This window comes from Dama dama, chromosome 27 (genome assembly GCF_033118175.1).
Source record: "Dama dama isolate Ldn47 chromosome 27, ASM3311817v1, whole genome shotgun sequence".
NCBI classification, from domain to species: Eukaryota; Metazoa; Chordata; class Mammalia; order Artiodactyla; family Cervidae; genus Dama; species Dama dama.
In genome coordinates, this window is record NC_083707.1 from 2,795,829 (window position 1) to 2,804,747 (window position 8,919).

Sequence of the window (8,919 nt, forward strand, 5' to 3'; positions counted from 1 at the left end):
GTGAGGAGTAAAGAGATTTCTTGCCCAGCAAACTGATAACGAAGGTGCCCAGCAGATAATGGTGCTCCATCCACGTTCCTCTCCTCTTCCTCCTTTGCCTCCCTCTACTCAGAGGAGTCTCAGTAGAGCACCCTGCCCTATGAAACTGTTCATGAAGATCGTGCAGTTCCTGGGACACCATGGACTTGATATGATCCTCTGAGGCCTGGACTTGCTTCATCATCCCCAGCAAGATGCCAGCCAGTGATTATTCTTACACCTAGAATATTCCATTCTTTTCTCGATGCAAGTGCTCTTCTCTTAGGTTTTTTTTTTCCCTTGTAGCAGTCCATTATGCAGAGAACACTTATGTCGTTTGTATTACTTGAAGCATAATTGAGGTTGAGACTTTTATTTTTTACCCTTATGATAATAATTTATTAAGTAAATACAGTAAATTGTTTACCTTAAGCAGTTAATTAACTTTTTAAAACCTATGATGTTCCGGATCTTAATTTTCCATTAGTTTCGGGACCTCTTGCTTTCTTTCTGACTGTTACTTAAGTCAAGGAGGGGAAATGCACATAGGATCAAAGTTTGTCCTGTTTCTGTTTTTCACACCTACCTGGAGAGACAGAATGTGGTATCCTTTCTTGAGTTAACTTTCACTTAATACTTTGTGGACAGCTGGCATTTTGTGTTGAGTTACATGCTCATGTATCTTGCAGGTGGAAACATTTTATTGCTGAAATCCTTTTTCAGCCTTTACTCGGGCCCATCTCTAATGAAAGTGCTAAGGATGTTAAAAAGCCTTTGGTAACTGGCAGCAAAGATCTTTCTATCACCCAAGGACTTCGCGAAGACCAAGCGAGTGGCCCTTCTGAAACAAAGCCCATCATCTCCACTTCCAGCACTCAGCTTGTCTGTGTGGTCACAGACCTGGACAGGCTTCAGGAGCAGGTGAGCCTGTGTCGCAGAGGATTCTAAGTGTGGGATTCAGGGTTCTCACTGTCTGGCCTCATGGGGTTTAGACCTGTGGGCCCAGGGTCCCTGAGAGTGAGCATCCTTTCCCTCCCTCTGGCGTTGCGTCCACCCCCGACTGGCACGCTCTCCTCCTCGGGTAGCAGCCTGTCTACAACGTGCCTGCCTGGAGCCCCGGCTTCCCCTGAGCAGTGACGCCACAGGCCAGGGCAAGCCAGGCCCTCATTAGCTCAGCTCACTCTGTGGAGCCATGGTCTTTAATGGGTTGGATTCTAATTGTTTCTAGTCTACTTACCCAGTACTTATCCTTTAAAAGTGCCGAACTATTAAAACATCTTCCTGTGTCCTCCACATAGGCTTCATGTTCTTGCTTTTACCATTAACAGAACTTTGTTTAAGAACAGAATGTTTAAGTGCTCTGATACATAATTCTGCTTTTTTCAGGTTTAAGTGTTTTGTGGTACTTGGACAAATACTGTATGTGTTGAGCAAAAACATGGTCTTTATCATAAGGTTTTCTTGGTATCTAGGGGAGCTACAGAATAGTGTTAATAGCCATGAAAATATGATTTTCCATGTTGTTGAATTATTTTCTACTGAAACCATTAATTAAGAATTTTGTTTTCTTCTGATGAAAGTTACTGAAAGTTTCGAGTTTAGTTTTATCATTAATTAATAACATTCTAGAGCTGTAGGTGCATATAGAAGTGTCTCTTCCTTTGATTAATAAAAAGTAACTGAATATATAAAGTGCATATTTATTTCAGCTCCAGAACTCTTAGAAACAATCAAGCCAAAATGTGAAGTGATGGGCTTTAAGAATTTTTCTTCCATCTCAGGTAAAAATGAATCTTTAAGATTCAGCAAATCTTTGAATAAGAAATAACTTATAATAGAATTTTAGAGACTAGGATATATTTAATTAACAGTATTCTCTAGTTGTAAATCCTTGGTTTTTCTGTATTCTGTTCTGTGGTTTTTTAACTTCTCTGAATGAGATATTTTAATTCTAATAATTTGATTTGGTTTGGTTTATTGTATAGATTGAGCCTCTGCCCCACAACAAGAGGAGCCACTGCAGTGAGAAGCCCACACACCACTAGTTATGGCCCACGCTCACCCAAACTAGGGAAAAGCCCACACACGAAGACCCAACACAGCCAAAAATAAATAAATTCGTTTTCCTAAAAAATGCATATCTAACAAAAAATCTGTACTCAAATTGTCCAAGAAAACTAGAGTAAATAAGCCCATTCATAACTGGTAAAGATTGAAATAGACACCGGGCCATGGAGGTTATACTGATAGTAAACTCCCCTACAGAAACATACTCAAGATACTGGTGGGATGCATGCACAGCCTCCTTTGGAGGACAGTTTTTTTCAGTAACCACATGGGACAAGCACTGAATTCTATACATGACAAGTGGTGGAAGCCAGGTATCTTACTATTGGTGTGGGAAGTTACGGATAAACAAAAGGAAAGGTTACAAGATCCATGGAGACATCATCACAAATTACCTTTAACTGAATATGTTCAAAGGTAAGCTGGAATACATGTATATATTTCCAAGTATTGTCAGCTGAGCATATTTAGCTCCTACATGTATGTTTTAAATATCGTTCTCTAATGAAACAGAACAGGAGATGTCCCTGGTGGTCCGGTGGTAAAGGATCTGCCTACCAATGCAGGGAACACGGGTTCAATCCCTGGTCCTAGAAGATTCCACATGCCCAGGGGCAACAAAGCCCCCGTACAACTACTGAAGTACTTGCATGCTCCAGAGCCCAAGTTCTGCAACCAGAGAAAGCGCTGCAATGAGAAGCCGGGCTCCTTTGTCCATGGGAATTTTCCAGGCAAGAATACTGGAGTGGGTTGCCATGCCCTCCTCCAGGGGATCTTCCCAACCCAGGGATAGGATTCCTGCATTGGCAGGTAGGTTCTTTACCACTAGCACCACCTGGGGCAAAAGTGCCTAAATGGAAATCAGGGAAACCCAGTTAGGAGAAGGGACTCCGAGGGAAGGAGACTCTCAGTCACACTCAGAGAAGCCTGGCAGGTAGTTCTGCAGGTGGAAGAGGACAAGGAAGCAGGCTGGAGCTGTGTAGAAGATGAAAGAGGGAACTAAAGCAGGGGCCCCCAACCTCTAGGATCTAATGCCTGATGATCTGAGGTGGAGCTGATGAAATAACACTAAATGTAAGTGTTCGGCCACTCAGCCATGTCCAACCCTTTGTAGCCCACCAGGCTCCTCAGTCTATTGAATTCTTCAGGCAAGAATACTGGAGTGGGTTGTCCTTTGCTTCTCCAGGAGATCTTCCCAACCCAGGGATTGAACCCGGGTCTCATGCGTTGCAGGCAGACTCTTTACCAACTGAGCCACCAGGGAACAGAAAGAGAAATAGAGTGCACAATAAATGGCCTGCACTTGAGACATTCCCAAAACCTCCCCCCACCCCTATCTGTCAAAAAATTGTCTTCCAGAAAAACTCCCTAGGTCAAGGAAGGAACTTCAAGTGTACTCAGCTATCCCAGGTTGCTGGCTTAGGGAGATGCTGAAGCAGGGGTGTCCCAAGAGGCAGAACCTCCCTTGCGTGGGGTCCTCAACAGACCTCCGATAGCCTTGGTGATGATCAGAGAGATTTGTTTCATTTTTTTAAAATATCCTTGTGGGATAAACTTAAAACTTAGCAATTCTCTTACAGTCTTCCTAATAAAAAGTTTTCTTTCTTTACTGATCTGTGAAGTACCAACTGTGACAATCGGAGTTCTAATATACCTCATAGTGTTGCTGCCACTATGGATATTATTATGTGAAATTGAACATATTCAATAAAAATGACAAAGCATCTGCCCTGTGCCCAGCACTTTCCAAGGGTTGGGGAGTACAATGAAAATACTCCATAAGATGCACAGCTGGTAGGCACATTCTTTCAAAAAGCTTTTTACATTTCCACCAATAGTTTATTCTCAATGTCAACACTTGCCAGTTAATGACCAGGCTGGGTAGGAAGCTCATTAAAAACCCAGGAGCCAGGGTTCCTGGAAGGATATCCCATTCTCCCTTGGACAGTCCTCCACCCTCTCTGGCCCTCCGTTTCCTCATCTGCAAAACCATGGACAACTGACGATAATTCATCCCTGGAACCCAAGCCTATTGAGGGGGAGGGAAATATTACTCCAAGTCCTGGATGATAGACTAGATTGAAAAAAAAAGATGGCATTGCTGGTTTTCAGTCCAACGGACAAATACAATGAAGGAAGGAGCCTCTGGCCCTGTGGGATTTGCCTAGGGGTCTAGTCTGGGAAATTCTTACACATCGGGAGATGGCTCCGAGCTGGATTTCCACAAACAAGAACATCCATGCAAAGGACAAGCCTGCAGAGCTCTGTGCCCATCAGCCACAGGAAGAGACTGCCTCCTGATTAGTCAGCAGCATTTACAAGTGACCTCCTAAGGCCGTCACCAAACTACAGGGGCACCTCTGGGTTTTCTGTTTCCCTCACTTTTCTGACTTTTCTTAAATGCACATTTCTTCATAGAATGCCACAGTAGAAGGAAAATGGGTCGTCAAGTTTGAGACCTCAATTTGCAAAACAACTTGGAGCTTGTTTTGTTTTGTTTTGTTTTGTTTTTCTTCTTAATTAAAGCACCACATATATTAAAATTTTTACACGTTCTAATTATTCAGTTCCAAAATACCAAACTTATTGCACAGGGTCCCCATGGAAAGTCCCCCAGCAGGACAGCCACACATTCCCCCATGAAAGGGCAGCAAGGTGCCCTCCTCCCTTCTTTCCTGCCTGGGTGGCCACCAGGTTTTGAAATCCATGCACCCTACTAAGTTTCTAGGGTGCAATTCATGGACCTTTCCCTTTCCCATCCCAGCAGGTGGTCAAGGGCCCGCTGGCCTGCAAAGTGCCGGAAGCAGGACTGGGCCAGCCGGCCAGACTAAGGGTTGTGGAATCCCAGCAGGTGAAATCAGCAGGCAGGATAAATCCCTTGGAGTTCCATCCCACACTAGGCTGCTTGGGAAAACCTCGCGGTTCGGAGCTTTATGCGAAGGGGTAAAGCAGTAAAGGCCTTGACTCCAAAGGCGAGGCCTTTCTGCGATGGTCAGGTTAGGTGGTGCCAACAGAGAGGGCCCAGGTCCGGTATGCAGGTTGACATACACGGTGTGTTCCCATCAAAGGCAAGAATTTGCCTGACAGATCGAGGCTCACAAGAGCTCTCCTCCAGAGCAAAGGGGAGGGAAGAGATGTGTGGAGGTGGCTGTGCCATTCAAGTGAATGTGTGGCTACGCTCTAAGGCGCCAAGCCCAGGGATAATTGCCCCTAAAAACTCCAAGAAGTACTTTTCCAAAGGGCTGGTACAGGGAGATCTCAGGATGTGGGGAAACCAAGAATCCTTCAAGGGTGAGAAGGGAGCCAGCCGGCGTGTGTTTGCAAGCCTCTATTGGGAAGGAACAGGTTGGCTAACACAATGGGAGACCTCCAGATCTGCTCAGAGGACCAAAGATCCAGAGGCAGGGCCGTGTATCTCCGCTTCCCTTTGTGATACTTGCAAAGGCATTCCCTGTTGATAGCAGGACTGCCCAAAAGAAGCAAGCAGCAGGAGTGTGTTTGACATGACAGGGTGCCTTCCTGGGCTCAGCTCCTCAAAGGGGCCTTTCCTGTTGACGTAGCCCTCAAGCCCCTTTGGGGAGGGGCTTCAGCACTCCTCCTCCTGCTCTGCCAAAGGGTGGAGCAAAGCTAGCTCTGTGATAGGTACGAAAAGGGCAATTGGGGAATTTTCAAGCTCTTGCTAGTCTGAATCACCTCAGGGACAACTCGAGAGAATCCTTGGCTCTGGGGCCCCTAGGTCGGGTATGCAGGTTAACATACAGGGTGTGTTCCCATCAAAGCCCAGAAATTTCCAGAGAGACCCTGGCTCACTAGACCTCTCCTACAGAGCAAAAGGGATGCAAAAGATGTGTGCATGTGGCTGTACATTTCCTTTTGAGAGTGGGGCTACTCCCTCGTACCCCAGGCTCAGGGATAACTGCCCTTAAGAAAGGAACTCTAAGGAGCACTTTTCCAGGAAGCTGGGACAGGAAATTTGCAGATGCGGATAGAGTGAGCCTCCTTCGGGGAAGAGGAGACAGCAAGCTGCCGTGTGTTTGCCAGCCTCTATTTGAAGAAAGAAGTTCGCTGATACAACGAGAGACCTCCAGTTCTGCTCAGAGCAGCAAAGTTCTAGTGAGAGGGCCGTGAAATGCCCGTTTCCTTTGCAATCCTGGCACAGACATTCCCGGCTGAGAGCAGTACTGCCAATGAGGAATCAAGCCGCAGGAGTGTGATTAGCATGACTGGGGGCCCTCCTGGGCTAAGCCCTTGAAAGTGGCCTTTACTCATATGTAGGCCTCAAGTGCCTTTGGGGAGTGGCTTTGGCCCTGTCTTTCCACACTGACAAAGGTGGGAGAAAATCTAGCTCTGTGAGATGTCTGAAGGGAGCAATTGTATGGATTTTCAAATTTTACTATTATGCAGAACTTTAGGGCCAGTCGAGCAAAATGGATGCCTTGGAGCCCCTAGGTCTGGTATGCAGTTCCTGAAGCTGCGTGCATTCCCGTTAAAGACAAGAATTTCCTGGACAGACCTAGTCTCACTAGAGCTCTCCTACAGAGCAAAGGGGACGCTAGATATGTGTGCACGTGGCTTTACATTTCCTTTTGTGTTTGCGGCGACTCCCTATTCCCCAAGGTTCAGAGATAACTGCCGTTTAAGAAAGGAATTCTAAGAAGCACTTTTCCAGGAGCCTGGGGCAGGAAATTCTCAGGATACGGGAAAAGCGAGCCTCCTTCAGCGAAGAAGAGACAGCAAGCTGCCGTGTGTTTGCCAGTCTCTATTTGAAGCAAGAAGTCTCTTATACAATGGGAGAACTCCAGTTCTCCTCAGAGCATTGAAGTTTTAGTGAGAGGGCTGTGAAAAGCCCATTTCCTTTGCAATCCTTGCACAGACATTCCTGGCTGAGAGCATTACGGCTCTAGGCCTTGGCAGTGTGGAGACAGCTGGTCCGCACCTTCTGTCCTAGGAGGCCTGGGGCCTAGCTCGAGTGGAAAGGCACTAGCGGAGCTGACCCCAGGAAGGCAACACGGTCATGTCTGACACACTCCCGCAGCCTGCTCCTTCATGGGGCAGTACCACTTGAAGCCAGTAATGTCACTGCAAGGCTGGCCAAAGGCAGGGGACACGCTGTGCTCTGACTCTGGCATTCAGGCCTCTGAGCAGAACTGGCCTTCTCCCGCGGGCACACCTCCCCAGTGCTTTCCAAAGGCCGGTTTGCAAACACTCGCCGGCTGCGTGCCACCTCTTCCCCAGAGGAAGCTCGCTTTGCCCGCGTCCAGCGCACTCTGCTTCCAGGCCTGGGAGAAAAGCGCTTCGGGGAGGTCTTCTCTCAGGGCTCTTTCCCCTGAGCCTGGGGACCAGCTAGGGGACCCACACTCACAGGCAAATGCAGAACCACACGCACACGTCTGCTCCAGCCCCCTGCATCCTCAGAGAGCTTTGGTGAGCCTGTCTGTCAGGAACCTCCTTGGCTCCCCCAGCAACACAGCATGTGTATGGAGGAGCAGGCCTGACCTAGGGGCACAGTGGGCCTCTTTCTCTCCATGGTGCGCTGGGGCTGCTGGGAGAGCAAGGGCTTGAACATCCATCCAGTTGCTCTTCCCATCCCTCTGACAGAGCCCTCACGGCTCTAGGCCTTGGCCGTGTGGAGACACCCGGTCCGCACCTCCTCTCCAAGGAGGCCTGGGGCCTCATCCGAGTAGAAAGGCACTAGTAGAGCTGACCCCAGGAAGGCACCCGGGCATGTCTGACACACTCCCGCAACCTGCCCCTTCAGGGGAGAGAAGCCAAACCAGACACTGCATGTAGAAAGGAGGTCCCACACTCCACCCCTAGAAAGAAGCAGTCCTGCACACCACATCTAGAGAGGAGGATCCACTCCAATACTAGAGAGTAGCCACTAAAACCACAAATAAAGATGTGCCAGTAACCTGCACCTAGAGAGGAGCAACACAGCATACTGCAACAAGACGGGAGTCCCCAGTCAACAACTAGAGAGGACAACCCCAGGAAGAGTACAACTAGGGAAGAGCACTGTAGCATTTCACCACTAGAGTGAAGCCCAACTGCCAAAACTAGAGTTGAATGCACACCACAACTAGATAGCTGACATTCAGGCATAAGGAGCATATCACTGCAACTACATAGTACGGATCATATCACTGCAACTACAGAGGTGCCACCCCTGCCTTAAATCGTAACTAGAGTGGAGCACCACTGCCATTAACTGGAGTGAATAACCCTTGCACAGATAGATAGGAATGTGCCCAACACCTCACAATTAGAGAAAAGTGTCCATGCACATCACAACTAGAGTGGAACTCCCACACAGACCATAACAAAAGAGGAGGCCAACACTGCAACTAAAGAGGAGACCCCTGCCACAACTAGAGATAAGCCCCCTGAACATCACCATTAGAAAGGAGCATACCCACGTATCACAATTAGACAGAAGACCCTTGCCACGAGTAGAAAGGAGCCCACCATGCCACAACTAAAGAAAACACCCACTACCACAACTAGAGAGTAGCCTCCTGCACATTGCAACTAGAAAAAGGCTCCTTCACATAACAACCAGAAAGGAGCCGCACCCATCACAATTTGAGAAGAGCTCCTTACCACAACTAGAGAGGAGCCCAACTACACAACTAAGGAGGATCCCCCTGCCACATCAATATAGATTCAATATAGAGAATCGAACCCTCCACAACTACAGGGTTGATCCCATCCATATCTAGAGAGAAGTCCCATGCCAAAACTAGTGAGTAGTCACCCACACATTGGAACAAGAGAGAAGCCAACCTGCACATTCCACTAGAGACCAGTCTCCCCAAGACATCACAAGAGGAGGCC

At 47.7% G+C, this 8,919-nt stretch overlaps 1 pseudogene; it reads left to right on the forward strand.

Moving 5' to 3' along the window:
- The window catches only part of LOC133047733 (conserved oligomeric Golgi complex subunit 2-like), a 38,059-nt pseudogene extending 36,062 nt beyond the window's left edge, over positions 1-1,997 (forward strand).
- Positions 1,998-8,919: the final 6,922 nt, after the last annotated feature.